The sequence below is a fragment of the Peromyscus maniculatus genome, chromosome 3, assembly GCF_049852395.1.
Source record: "Peromyscus maniculatus bairdii isolate BWxNUB_F1_BW_parent chromosome 3, HU_Pman_BW_mat_3.1, whole genome shotgun sequence".
Lineage (NCBI taxonomy): Eukaryota > Metazoa > Chordata > Mammalia > Rodentia > Cricetidae > Peromyscus > Peromyscus maniculatus.
Window position 1 is genome coordinate 71,292,584 of NC_134854.1, and position 15,373 is coordinate 71,307,956.

A 15,373-nucleotide genomic window follows, 5' to 3' on the forward strand; every position below is an offset into this window, starting at 1 on the left:
AGCAATATTAACTCTCCCTATCTCATTCAACTGGAGAAGAAGCACATGGAAGCCAATTAATAAATAAAATTCTGTTTTGCGGTAGGTTCTCTGCTCCCTGGACTTGCCTAGTAAGCATTTTCTTGTCCCCAAGTTCGTTGAGTGGATATGCTTACTGGCAGAGTCCTGGACATTACCTTGGGAAAGCCTCTGAAACTGCCCCTTCCCAACTTAGCCGCAATAGTAAATAAAAAACAGTGTCTGGTTCTTATGGAAAGGCAGGTCTAAGGACACAGGAGTCATGTGGGTCCCCATTGCATTGCCATTTAATTCACAGGTCATTGTGAGGGGTGACTGTTGACTTTCCCAAAGTCCTGAGCACTGGACCCAATTGTCATGTGGATAACTTTTTTTTTTTTTTTAAGTCAGAGTCATGTTGTATAGCCCAAGCTGGCCTTGAGTTTGTGATCTTCCAATCTCAGCCTCTCTGGTAGGGATTACAGGCATGTACAACCATGGCTAGCTTCAGATGGAATATCTTGACTAAAACAGATTAACATTGCCTCAGGAACAACTTTCAGCTACGGATCCAACAAATGCATTCTTTCAATCTCTATCAAAAAGGAAGATCAGAAACAACTATTTACTTAGGACAGACAACAATTACAATTCAGGCCACACTTTAATGCTCTGTGAACCTACAGAATCAGTAGCAAAGTGTAGGAGGCCTTACTAAATTACTTGCCTTTCAGATGATAGGAGCTGAGCCCTGCAGAGTCAACGGCTCACACTATTGTTGGTTCCTGCTTCTACCAGGGGACACAGTAAACATCTCATTTAATGACAAGGCTTGTGCCCAGGGAACAACAGAGTCAGTATTGTGATCAAGGAACTGACTCTTATCACCAGGAAACTGTAGGATTGTGTTTTCAGAATGCGAACAGCAAAAACTATATTGGGTATGCAGATAATCTAGTTTGGTATCTCTTGATGGAAATTTGGTAAGTATATCAGTCACAGTCTAATTTTGTGTTCACCAAGTAAACTACCTTGTCCAGATAAAGGGAAACTTGAGCTGGTAGTTAACTAGGAAGACAGTGAGTACCTTTTGAAAGCAGTTGCTACAGAGACAGCTCTAGTTTATTCCATTCCCCCTTGCCATACCTTGTCCCCAGGTAAAGAATCCTAGGGGCATCTGGAGAGCGGGTCCTGGAACTTACAATTAGAAGCAAGTGAGCCGGCAGTGGTGGCCAGGCACTTGCCAGCACTACAGAGGCAGACACAGGCGGGTCTCTGTGAGTTCCAGGCCAGCCTGGTCTACAGAGCGAGTTCCAGGCCAGCCAGGATGACACAGAGAAACCCTGTCTCAAAAATAAAAAAAAAAAAGGCAAGTGAATCTGTGAAGCACCACTCAGATGTATCAGTTCTTTCAGAGCCTGAGAACACATTTCTTCCCCTGCTGTCAGCAGTGTGGCTAGGAGATGTCAAATGAACCCCTCTCCTAGACCATCCTCTGCTGAAGAGATTCTTTACCCAAGATCACACGACCCTTCCACGGACAGCCTATTGCCAATGACCGACCACTGTGAGGACGTAGACTGCCTCTGTCTCAATTTAGGCGGGCTCTGAAAGGCTGTTTGCAACTGCAGTCACTGTGGGATTAATGTATTCTTTCTTACAACTATATCATGGCTGGTATTCTCCCTCAGCTCAAAAATGCTATCTTAGCTTTCCAAGAGGACATGTCCCAAGACCACACACACACACACACACACACACACACACACACACACACACACCACGTTTACAGAAGAAGTCCTGTGAGGCTTAGCAAACATGCACACACCTTCGTTCTGGAGCCTATGCATTTAACTAATACACACTGATTCTGTGCTAGAATTAGTCAAGTTTCCTTTGATGAGATCCTGGATTCAGCCAGCTCGGCACACACTTACAGAATGTACCTTTTGATTGCGTGTTCCCTGGAAACTACCAGGAGGTTTCAGAGCGGGAAAGGGAAGATCTGCTCACCAGCTTCCCTTTCCGTACTCCATTTCACACTGTGGGTCCCAGTGACTAGCAAGAGCTTGCACCCAAGCTTGTGACACTGCATGAGGACCAGCCCTGATGTGAGAGCTGCGGCCCTCAGCCCCAGCGCTCCCAGAGCTGCACTGGAATGGTTCAAATGCACAGTGGCCCTGGTTGTATGAACCCAGTGGCCAATGAGTGACCTTCGGCTAGGGGCTGACATAGCTTAGGGATCAAATTTGTATCGAGTCTCACTTCCCTCCTCGAGGAAGGTCACCTCACCTGGTCTCCCGAAGGCTGTGCAGTGCCAGCCCTAGAAACGGGAAATATTCAATGTGAATGTCACTTAAGCCATCTCCACTAGGACAGAGAGGCAGATCACAGCCAGCTGCTGAAGGTCAGCGTGAAGCCGTCATCTCCTTTAATACCTTTGTTCTCTAGTTTCATCCTCTGAACAGTTTTTTAGTGCCAAGACTGCCACCAACTTCTGTACACAGAACGTTAAGTAACACACAGGGCAATGGGGTGTTTAGTCACTTTCCGTAAGAACCTCCCCTGAACAACTTCCACATATAATGTACCTGGCTGGCAACCCCCCTTTCTATTACAAGTGCAGCGTGTGTTCCGAGGAATGCTCACGGCCCTCCACTGGGGACTTCCTGGGGCGATGGGAAGAAACTCTAGGTACTGCTGTCCCAGCTCTGACACACATGGCCCCAGTGTTGCAGGGACTTACCTCCCATCGCTCCCGCCAATGGCTTTCTGCTGCAGAATGTCTGTCTTCTTCCTGTGACTCACTTGGCAAGTTTCAGTATTGTCTTTGTCCTTCCTTGTCACTTCCTGCTCTTCTCCCCATGGCAGGTGCTCCCTGGACCATCTTCGATAAGCACTCCTGCCTGCATCCTCCCTTAAGTGCCATCTGGGAGGACCCCATTCCACCGAGATCACTCCTGAAGCTGTGACTCAGTGCCTTCGCACAGACATTGGACGGTAGTCACCAGCCCTCGGTGCCACCTGACCCCACTATGGGGTCAGAATACTGGAATGTGACCCCAGGAAAGTCCCTTATCTTCTCCGGCTCCACTGTTCTCATTGTAAGGATAACGGCGCCTCTGCAATGTTCCTTCTGAGAGCTGAGGAGGTCAAGTGAGAACTGACCTTTCTGATTGAAAGAGCAGCCCGAATGTCAGCTATCATTGCAGCATACAGTTCCTCCCCAGCATGCTCTCTGGCTATGCCTTTTCCTTCTTTTCTCCCTGGTCATATTTAGTACTACTAAGACTAGAAGCTAATATTAGATACCAAGTTAAAAATAAATATATGAAAACCACTGGCCTATCCGAATTAAGGTGAAATCCTAAACATATTACCTCTACTGTGAGCATTGTGCCCCAGAGTGAATCTGAGACATGCTCCTTCGAGAAGCATCTGAAGGGCATGAGAAGCCATGCACTATCTCTTCAATGGAAACCTAGCCCTGCAAGCCTACGCTGAGTGGAACGGGAGTGTCAGAGCACATCATTGCTCTCAGCATGGGCCAACATTGCTGAAGACGAGTGGACTCCAGAACACCATTGGCTGGCTTCCCACCCCTCAAAGGCGCTACCTTGAAACAAGCGGCTTTTAACAAAATCTCACTGAGGGCCTGTCTACGGCCTGGTACAGTAGTTCCTCTTCGATGTCTGATGTAACCCAGTGTTTTCCACTGCTTTCTAGTGCGCAGAGTTCCCTAGAAGACAGAAATGAAAGTGATGATTAAGAAGATTGCACTCCAATTTCAAATGTTTGACCTAAACATTGATTCTCCCGCCTACTCCCCCAGCCCTGTCCCCTTGCCCTCCAAGGGGGGAAATTACATTTTTAACACAGTGTAAAACTTCCGGTTTGCACAGTTATGTGTAGGTTTGCAAACTTTAGGCACAAATTTAGTCCACTTTGTTGGAACTACATGAAGCAGAACTTAGATAAATCATATTTTTCTCCATCTTCTGAAAACATAGGAAGGCTTAAATGCTAGGAGTATACCGATCCCTGTTAATGTCACTTAGAAATAATTTAGCATATATCCATCTCATCTGGGTTGACCCATTTTCTATGTCCAATCTTGCCTCTAGGTTGAATTATTCCAAGCATCATGTCTGGGGTGGAGATAAGCATCAGGAGGATTTAAAACAGCAGCAGGGGAAAAGAAGGACGATACAGAGTCTTTTGTTGGACCTTGGGCTCACAATTCCCTCCGAATAGGATTAGATTTCTCAGTTGAGCTTTCTTATTTTTTTGTTTTTGGTAAATGACTCAAACTTGAATAATATAGACAGTACTTTGACAGACTCAAAATAAAAAAACTACATGGAATATTAAATGCAGGTATTTTCCAGGGCAGTCTGATGAAGAGTTGATCACTTTGAAAGCAAGGTCTGCTAGCATCAGGTAAATTCGCCATGGGCCTTTTTTTCTAACAATACATCATGAAATCTGCCAACAGAGCAGAAGGTAGAATGTCAGACCACTCAAATTATCCCTGAAGGGTCTTTTGCATGGACAACAGGAACCTTTGATATATTTGAGAACATCATGTAGGAGCTCTCTACTTCCTTAATGTATTTATTGAAAGCCAAGCTTTATAATCATGACACTAAGCACAACACTCCCACATCAGAAGTTTGCAGACTGCTCATTAGCTTATTGTGTTAATACGAATCAGGCTAATGAGATACTGGTGTGGAGGGTGGCGTGGGCCCCCAGGAAAGAGTTGCTTTATCAAGTCTAAAGGATAAGCAGAACTAGACAAGAAAAGGGAAGGAAAAGACTCTGGCAAGGAAGGCAGAATGAGCAAGCATCAGGACGAACAAGACAGCAGCCCACGGACACAGCCAGCAGGCAGTTTTTTCACAATGGGTTTTCATCTACCGTGTTCACAGTGCCACTGCATTCCCCTATGGCCCTTGACTCTGGAGAGGCTGGCCCTTGGGGGCCTGTAGCCTGTGAAATCCACTTCTGTCAGTCACTGTTACAGAACTCTATCCCAGGCTTCACTGCCTCTGTGTCTCTCCATCACCACTGAGAGCTCCCACAGGTACTCCAGGGTCTGAGGTGAGCTGAGGAAGGAGGTCTCTCGACCCCTTCAGGATAACCTGCTGTCATGGAGAGATTTCTGAGAGGTGCTTAACTTCTCCTGAAACTTTCAAAACCACAGCCCTTGTGCGCTACCTTTTTTCTAGTATGTTCTCTCGAAACCAAATCATTTGGGATCTGACTGTGTGGGGCACTGGGGTGGAGGTAGACTCTGTTAAAGCAATCTAGAAAATCACCCCATGTTCTCAGAATCCCCACCCTTTCAAAACCTTCCAGTCTGTAGTGCAGCCAAGCTCTTCCTCCCTCAGGTATGTTCTCTTCAGGCAGCTGTTTCCTCCACCACCTTTGACTTCTGGCTGTTTTCCTGCAAGGTTACCAGAGGCATCATGTGCCTCCTTCCTGACGTGGATATGGAGGAGGCCCTGCTACTTCATTTCTTCTTACTGTCAGCACAAATGAATGGTCCTTCAACACTCACACTGCTAAGAGCAGGTGCCAGCAGAGAGCACACCAGAGCAGTGTGAGGATGCTGGTTCATCACACATTCTGTAGCTGTGTTACACGTGTTACACTGTGCATATGGATTGCTTATTCCAGAAGTATAATTAAGAGCTAAGAGTCGGTGGTAAAGCATTTGCTTAGTTTGTGCACAGGCCTGAGTTAGAACCCTTCACCAAAAGAAATGAATACCTAGTGGGTGTAATACTAATGATCATTATCCATATCAGCTGCTGCTCATTTGCCCTTTTCAGAAAGGGCAACTCACAAGGAAAATGAAATTTGGTGTTGGTCAAATGGAACAAATTTTCAATGCTAGTAAGGAAATTCTGGGCTCCGACATATAGCATGATGACCACATTGATAAGGAGGGAGCAAATACCACTTGCTGAGAGAGAGGATCTTTCAGTGCATGTATACACGCTCACAAATGATAACTGTGTAAGGTGATGGCTGAATTAACTCACTTTTGCTAATCATTTTACAATGTGTGTGTATATTAGATTTTTACACTGTATGCCTCGAATGCACATGATTTCTATTAATGAAGCTGGAAAATATACTTGAGGGCTTTTAACACCTAACCTCTGTTTCCAGTCTGCTGGAGAAACTTCCTTTTCCATGGGCCACCTGTGGTCACTGTAACAGAAGCAAGAGCTGAGTCAGAGATCCAAGCTCAAGCCCCCGCTCTCCCTGCTTGCCAACTGACTCATACTGAACAAACCACTTTAGGTTACTCAGAAATGTCATTGGGCCAAGTACTATTGGATGTGAAAGACTTTAAAACATCTCAAGTCAGAGATTCACTTAGTCCAAAAATTATGGTGCACAAGTGATCATCTACTACTATGCAGAATGACAAGCCCTGTAGAGTAGGTGACCACCACCCTAAAGCTTCTAGAGCACCACCACGGAGTTTGCTTTTTGGTAAGACTTGGCAGTGGTTAAATTAACCTTGGAGGACAGCACCCTCATCTTAGTGGGGTGCTGGCACTCTCTCTCTACCATTGTTCTGAGGGAATCCTAAGGCTCTGAAGGGTTCCCTTGTTCTTACAGACATTTCCTCTGGGATCTACACTGTGGGTCCTTCCATTTCTCTGGCAATAGATTGTCTTCTTTAAATCCAAGGTATGAAACATACCCCAGGTTCCTGTAGTTCATCCCACAACTATGTTTAATCAGTTCAGAGAAATCTCAGGGAAACATGTACATCATTTCTATGACTTCAAAATACCATATGTAATCTCTCTAAGCCACAGCTTCCTTATCAGAAAAATTAGACCTCAAATTCTAGGTCATATGAACTTGGCAAAAGTGCTAAGAGATTCCTCACTACTTCCTGTCTTCCTGCTCTTTCTGGTTAGTTCCACAAACTTCCAATATAGACCCATGTTGAAATCTGTATCATTTTCAGCTCCTTACATGGATACTATCCATTCCATTCTGACCCACATGGTCAGGCAAGACCCACCTCCTCACAGCTACTGCTGGTAAATTCTTGCTTAGTGAAAAGGCAAAATAAATAATGTGTGGCAGAATAGATTAGTTTGTTCATTCCTTCAGAAAATATTTACTTGATCTCTATTCTCTTTAAGAGATGGTTGTTCATTAAGAGCCTAATCTACTATTAGATAGAGCTAGAAGGTGCCAAGGAGGTTTTTATGAAGTAATGAGGTTTTATGGTGCACAAAGGAAGAATGGGAGGTGATAGGAGAGTAGAAGCCAAGAGAACTGGTCCAATGCCCTGCAGTGGGAGAGAGGGAAGGTGTGAATGATTGAGTGAATGAATAAATGAATATATGAATGAATAAATGCATGATGAATGAATGAGCATACAGAATCATCAATGAATGGCAACCTCACCACATTCTGCCTCTCACTGAGGGTCTTTGTCTCACTGAGGGCACATCGCCACAGACTCTTGTCTCATCTATTGTCTGTATGAATGGTGAAACTCCTTCTGTGGCTTTTTTGAGTTTGTTCTTTTGTTTGTTCATTTGTGCTGTGGATATTGCTCTGTATGCTGTGAATGTGTTACTCTGATTGGTTAATAAATAAAGTGCTGATTGGCCAGTAGCCAGGCAGGAAGTATAGGCAGGACAAAGGGAGAGGAGAATTCTGGGAACAGGAAGGTTGAGTCAGGAGTCACCAGCCAGACACAGAGGAAGCAAGATATGAAGGCAGAACTGGGAAAAGGTACCAAGCCACGTAGCTAAACATAAATAAGAATTATGGGTTAATTTAAGATGTAAGATCTAGCTAGCAAAGAGCCTGAGCCATTAGGCCATACAGTTTTAATTAATATAAACCTCTGTGTGTTCATTTGGGTCTGAGTGGCTGCAGGCCTGGGCGGGACTGGAGAAAACTCCAGCTACACATTTGTTTGTTTGGTGCCCTCGTTTTCAAACAAGGCCAGGATCCTGCAGAACCCTGAAAGCATGTGGAGCTGTTTGCAAGTTTGTAGAGTCTGGAATTCCTGCTCACCTTAACTATAGGCAGGTAGCTGTCCAGGGCTTGCACCCTTTTTTTTTTTCCTGGAAGAATGTAACCTTTTTTTTTTTAATTTATTTTTTAATTACACTCATGATATTTGTGGTATTCATTGATTATATTCGCAGTATTCATTCAATAATTATATTTATGGTATTTATTAATTACATTAATTTTATTGATTTATTACATTCATGATATTTTGTCCTGATACTACTGTCCATTTGTGGGGTTTTTCCATCACACAAAACAGAGATTCTGTACATAGGAAATCATTGCTCTATATTTATTTCTTCTCTGTCTTGAGATAACATCTAATTTTTCTGTCTCTATGAATTTGTATAGCCTATATATTTCATGTAATACAATTCTATAGTATTTGTTCCTTTTTTCATTTTTATTTATTTATTTATTTTTCTATTATCAACTTGATACAGCACAAATTCTTTTTTTTTTTTTAAAAAGAATGCAACCTTTTTAATCTAATTGTGGAAAGCCCCGAACCACACCCCCTCCAGGGGCTAGAGACCTAGATAAAGTTAGTCAGTAGTGATATCCACAGGGTTTTTTCCTCCTCCTCCTCCTCCTCCTCTTCTCAGAACTGGCTATCCTCCTTCCTCAGATTCCTGGGTGCAGGGATGGATTCTAAGCATGCAACCCTATGTCCAGCTGATCCTGTGGGATTTCTGTAAACGTGTGCCTGGTTTCTGAGGCTTTGGTGAGGTATCTTAGACTTCTAAATGCCAAGGAACTTTTCCTCTGGCTTTTCACAAATTTACCCCAAGGTTCTAATTACTTGCTTCTATTTTAGCCCTCTCCATTCTCAGCATAAAGAAGCTAAGGGGGGCGGGCAGTGGTGGCGCATGCCTTTAATCCCAGCACTCAAGAGGCAGAGGCAGGTGGATCTCTGTGAGTTCAAGGGCAGCCTGGTCAACAAAGTGAGTTCCAGGACAGCCAGGGCTACATAGAGAAACTCTGTCTTGGGGGAAAAAAAAAGACACTAAGGGGTTTTGTTGTTAGTTATATTTGGTTTTGTTTTCCCTTTTTTTGTGGATTTTGCAATAGAATCTAATAAATATAATATAGAATTTAATTGTTTTTCTTGAAGTGAAAATCCTGAAGGGAGATGAATTTATCAAGAAGAAAGAAAAAAAAACTTTAGTCATTTCTGAGAAGGGGAGGGAGAAAAAAACCCTGTGGATATCACTACTGACTAATTTTATCTATTTTTGAAGGCCCTGGAGGGGGTGGTTCAGGGATTTCCACAAATTAGATTATAAGGTGGCATTCCTCTGAAAAAAAGATCGAAAATCTCTGGACACCCACCTGCCTATAGTTAAGATGAGCAGGAATTCCAGACTCCACAGAGCAAATTTACAAATGGCTGCACATGCTTTCAGGGTTCTGCATGGGACTGTGGGAGCCCACAGAGGTTTCCTAGTGAGATTTGAGCTTGTTTTACCCAGCAGAGCTACATAAGGGGATGGATTGACCACATGCTTGGTCATTGGGTGTCTGGGATGGTCTGCAGTTGGCTGTGCTAGGGGGAGGTCTTTTGCTCCACCCCTTGGAATTCCTTTGAAGAAACAGAAGGGGCCAGTGGATAAGGATCCAGGCCCTCCCGAGGTGATCCTGTGTTTCTATCTGTCTCTCTCCCCTCTATATTTCTATCTAAATCTCTTATCCCTCACTCCTCAAGAGTACCCTGGGGGAAAAGGTGAGGGCAGGTCCCCCACAGTGGACCATGGACCACAATGGCTTTTCAGCATCTACTTCTCCTGTTAGGCCCCTCACTATGAACTTCATTCATACCTGGCTTTGAACAAGAGAGCTGGCAGTTCTGCAGACCCAGACGCCTGTGGGTCAGCTAGCCTGGTATCTGCAGCAGCAAACAACAAAAACGAGACCCTGCCTCAAACAAGATGATGGCAAGATATGCCAAAGGTTGTCCTCTGACTTCCAAGGAGCATCACAGCACACACATGGTCACATTTACACACAGGAATAAGCTCTCTGTCTCTGTCGCTCCCTCCCTCCTCCATTCTCTCTCTCTCTCTCTCTCTCTCTCTCTCTCTCTCTCTCTCTCTCTCTCTCTCTCTCTCAGGCAAACACAACTGTAGTATGGCTAATCAGGAGTAAATCTCATTTTCATGTAAATTAGTAAATGATAATGTTGATTAGTAAATGATGAGTAGATAAATTAGGAAATGATGTTGTAGTATTTGCATTTGTAATACAATAACAGAATTTCACAACCATCTGGTCTAACTTACACTATAGATAAGTAAGACATTGAAAATGAATTTTTTAAATGCCATTGATACAAATAAAAACTGCCTTGACCATTTACAAAGTTACTAATAATGCAGAATTCACTTCTGGGAATCAGGGGCAGATTCTGAGGAACTGCCCTGAAAACTCCACAGTCAACCCACACTGCTTCGGGCTCAGAAGGGTCAGTCTGTCACACCTGAAAATGGTTCTTTTAGCAGATGCTTTCTAATACACTCATGGCCATGATATTTGAATAGAAGTAATTTCACAAAAACACTTTTTAAAAAACAGAAAAGCTGGAAGAGAAAATTATTTCTAAGCTGTATACGAGTGTTTTCGAACTTAATGGATGGTTCCTGGAAACTCTTCTACCTTGTGAGTAAGCAAGAAATACATGTAAAGTATGTTTGTTTTTTTTTTTTTGTGTGTGTGTGTGTTTGTTGTTTTTGTTTTTGTTTTTTTTGGTTTTTCGAGACAGGGTTTCTCTGCGTAGCTTTGCGCCTTTCCTGGAACTCACTTGGTAGCCCAGGCTGGCCTCGAACTCACAGAGATCCGCCTGCCTCTGCCTCCCAGTGCTGGGATTAAAGGCGTGCGCCACCACCGCCTGGTAAAATCAAAAAAAAATAAAAATAAAAAATAAAGGCGTGCGCCACTGCCGCCTGGCATAAAGTATGTTCCTTAGTCTATCCTAGAGTTGAAAGAAATATAAATGATCTTTTCAAACTATCTTGTAAATCACATTAACATAAGATGATTTGATGAATTCAAACTATCATCCTGTTAGTTCAGGACACCCATATTTTCAAGCAGAGTCTAAGAAGTTTGGTTTTGTTTTTTTTTCTTTTTCTTTTAATGACCCATAGATGCTTTACTGAAGCATAAGGAATTACCTTCTGGTTCCCATCCAGAACTTGGAAGATGGTTTGATCTGAAGGCCGAGCTGTAGAGAGGAATTAATGTTAGAGCAACCTCTCAGGTCTGTGTGGTTTCTCCTATGTGTCCTGCAGTGTTTGTAAGCAGGGCAAGATAAGAGGGAACAGAACCTCACTGTGAATTGAGAAGCATTTATGTATTTTTTTAAAAGAGAGCTTTTGGGAATTCAGAATGTGATCACATCCACAAAAGCTCAATAACCACTAGGGGAAGGCCTGAGGCAGGGGGATCTCCAGTTTGAGGCCCTTTTTGTTGTTTTATTTCTTATTTGAGACAGGATCTCATTATGCAGCCCTGGCTGACATGAAACTCACTATGTAGACCAAGCTAACCTCAAACTCAGCCTCTCAGAGTGCTGGGATTAAAGATGTGCTCTACACCATCCTTCTTGAGACCCAACCTTATAAAAAAAGGAGGAAGAGGAAGAAAAGAAAAAAAAAAAACCTTACTTTACTTCTAGGCTAAAAAACAAAATTGAGTAACTCTCCTGAGAAGGTCACATTTTAAAAGACAGAAGTTGGGGTCTGGAGCAATGGCTCAGCACTTAAGAGCACATACTGCTACTCCAGAGGACCCGAGTTGGGTTCCCAGCACTCACAGCTCACAATCACCTGTAACTCCAGCTCCAGGGGATCGATCGCCTCTCGGCTCCTCCAGCTCCTCCTGCACGCAAGTCCACATACCCACATGCAGGCACACAAGTAACTAAAAATAAAACAAATCTTAAACAGAAGTTGAAAGGGAGAAAAGAAAGCTGCCATCCTGGTATGCAGGGCAGCCTGAAGGTGTCGAGGGCCAATGAAACTTAACTTAGCCCAGAATGTTGAGTCCTAAGCCAAATGTGAGAGATAAGACAGTGCAGAGCCTCGAAATGACTCAGAACTCGTCAACCTCAGATAACTTAGTAAGGTAGACTAATCTTACCAGACCAGACTGTCTTTTTGTTCGTTTGTTTGCTTGGGACTTTCTGTAGAGATCTCCTAATTCTTGTGTTGTTTTATCGCCAGCACTGCGGCTGCACCCGGCTGTTGCAGCTATTGACTGCGACTCCATAATCACTGCCCTGCTGCCACTTCTGCATCCTGCTGGAACTGCCTCTTGCCGCTGCTGACAAGTGTCGTTTTCAACTAAATCTCTATAGTTCTGTTTACCAATAAAGACTCAGGAGTCAGATGCTGGGGTGAAAACCTGCTAGCTCAGAGAGGCTGAGAAGCAACCAGCTGACCTTCCTCTTTAGCCAGTGACCCAGCAAGAGAGTGTCCTTCTGCTGCCCCAAACAAAAAAGGACTGCCACACTCAAAAGTCCCTCTGTCTGTTTCCTGTGCGTGTCTCTCCAGCCCTCTTCAGACGCCCTCTGACTCTCTATCATTACTTTCTATCATCTAGTTGCTGGCTCCGACTACTCCTGATCCAAGGTTAATCTTATTTAATTAATGCAGTCTTGGGGTTCACAGTGTGATCCAATATCCTGCAACATTCTTGGTGTTTGTCCAGAATTAGAGGAGAAGTCCAAATAGATGATTGGAAGCCCTGAACTATTAGATGAGCTGGGAGACAAACTTGAGCAGCAATTCAAGCTTTTAGGGCCTCCCTGCTCCACCATATGGAGCTTTTCTCCTCCCTCCTCTGCAGAAGGGAGGAGGCCTCTTCTTTGAAGGAATTCTTTACGTATTGGAGGTCAACTGGCATAGTGCCTAGTTTGAGAACAGTGTGACAAATCAAGGCATTTGACAACTACAAAATGCCAAGGCCCCAGCTCCTGATTCCCCAGTCTACTCCACTGGGCTTCCCCAAAACTGACAATTTTGGCATGAGATAAGAAACATTTCTTTCTGGGGAATCAGATTAACCCAAGGGAAAAGAAAGATCAAAGAATACAAATTCCCCTTGCTTGCTTTACCTTTCACCTTTTAACTCAAAGCGAACAAGACTGGCTGAGGATGTATGGCAGTGGTCGAGTACTTGCCTACCATGCACACGTCCTGGGTTTGATCCCCTAGCACTGAGGTGGAGGGAACAAACAAAAAAGCCCCATCTACTAGTTCAGGGCTTACAATTACCCATTTAGACTTTTCTTCTAATTTTGGGCAAACACTAAGAATTAGTAGATCTCTACAGAAAGCCTCAAACAAACAAACAATACAGAACAAAATAGATAAGTAAAGCTTGGATGGAACAAATACATAGTGACTAGAACTGAAGAGAGAGAGACAAAGACAGAGAGACAGAGAGACAGAGACAGAGAGAGAGAAGTCTATGCCTTTGAATAAGGTGTATAAGCAGCAACATGTGAGCTATATAAAAAGAGAGGGTAGAGATCGAGAAAGACTGGTAATAATGAAAAGCTATTGCAGAAAGAGGAGCAAAACAACATCAAGGAAAAGCTAGAGAAATTAGAGGGTCATGTGTAGGAATTCCACTATCTCCAACCAAAGTTTCAGGAGGTGGTAACAGAAAAACAAAGGGCGGGATCACCAGTAGGATAATGCCAGGCGGCCTCTCAGGAGTGAAAGGTGAGTCGAGGTGTCCTGAAGGGGCCACTGGGGATATGGAACAATGGATGAAAAGAGATGCTGGCCCCAAACACATCATGATGAAATTTCAGCACACAGGACAATAGGAGTGTCTTTTTACCACCACAATTAGAGAATTCTCTATCAAGACAAGAGAGTAAATGAGAGAGGAAGAGGAATGAACTTGGGAGGAAAACTGAGGGACCCCTCAGCCTGAGGAGTGCTCCCCTGAGGGCATAAAGGACAGAGTGGAGGCAAGAGCAGCTACTGAAGAGGGGAAGAAGACGGGGAGGACACTACCTAATGTCAGCTGACCACACCTTAGAAAGTGTATTAGAAGGCAGGCAAAGAAAGCTAGGCTAACGGGGTAGGGAGGGCAATAATGCCAGGGCACGAGGAGAAGAAATAACCAGAGTCCAAAATATTCAGCTGGGAATTGCGTTTGTGTAGACAAGTGCATCACATAGTTTATGCAATACGAAAGTCCCGGAGAGGCCAGGGCATGAGGATGCAGAGGACAGTGGAAGAGAGCTGCATGTTCATCAATTGGAACAGGATATAATCCAGGCATACTTAGAAATGTATGTATTTCTAAATAGCTAGGTACTCAATATATATAATAAATATATAATATAGATTTCTAAATATGTTAGAAATAGATTTCTAATAGAAATATATAAATATATTTCTAAGTCTGTCTGTCTATGTGTCTGTCTATCTATCTATCTATGCACCAAAGAAGTGGCCAAAAGATTCAAAAGCAATTGCCTCTAAGAAAAGAAAATGCAAGTGTGGGACATATACAGCGACACTGTGTTTTATTATAAATTCACACTATTGCTTCACTTTGTTTTAAGGTTTTGTTTTAAACAGGGTCTTTCTATGTAGCCTGATTGGCCTGGAACTCACTGTGAAGACAAGGCTGGCTTAGAACTTACAAATCTACCTGCTCCTGCCTCTGGACCTGCCCTCTCAAGTGCTGTGATTAAAGGTATGTTCCACCACACCTGGTAGTATTTTTTTTTTTCCGAGACAGGGTTTCTCTGTGTTGTTTTGGTGCCTGTCCTGGATCTCGCTCTGTAGCCCAGGCTGGCCTTGAACTCACAGAGATCTGCCTGGTTCTGCCTCCCTAGTGCTGGGATTAAAGGTGTGCACCTCCCCACCCCCTGCCCAGCATCTGGTAGTATTTAACTTTTAAATAATGTGCATATATACCTTTGATAAAACAATTGATTTCTTTAAAAATGTTTGTTTGTTTGTTTGTTTGTTTTCCATGTGCACTGGTGTATAAGTGGAGTTATAGACAGTTATGAGCTGCCATGTGGTGTGCTGGGAACTGAACCACAGTTCTCTGGAAGGGCAGCCAGTGCTCTTAACTACTCTCTAGTCCTAAAAATATGTTTTTTCAAACTGAAAAAATAAAACAAATATAAATAAGTTCGGTTCCTCACAAACTCAGTGTGTCAACATGGTCATAAACTATTCACTCCTCCAGCTGAGGGCTGTTCCTTCCCTCCCTCTGAGGATCTAGCACAGAGCAGGTGAACCATCAATATTTCTTGCTTAGATGATTGCCTCACCCA

At 43.5% G+C, this 15,373-nt stretch overlaps 1 long non-coding RNA gene across 1 annotated transcript in view; it reads right to left on the reverse strand.

Annotated features, from left to right (window-relative positions):
• Nucleotides 1–2,422: 2,422 nt before the first annotated feature.
• Nucleotides 2,423–15,373, reverse strand: part of LOC143272339 (uncharacterized) — a 32,828-nt gene continuing 19,877 nt past the window's right edge. The window contains exons 3-4 of the long non-coding RNA XR_013049821.1: nucleotides 6,166–6,219; nucleotides 2,423–3,736 (exon numbers count right to left, since the gene is read on the reverse strand). This is a non-coding gene — a long non-coding RNA (uncharacterized LOC143272339). The remainder of the gene's footprint in view (nucleotides 3,737–6,165; nucleotides 6,220–15,373) is intronic.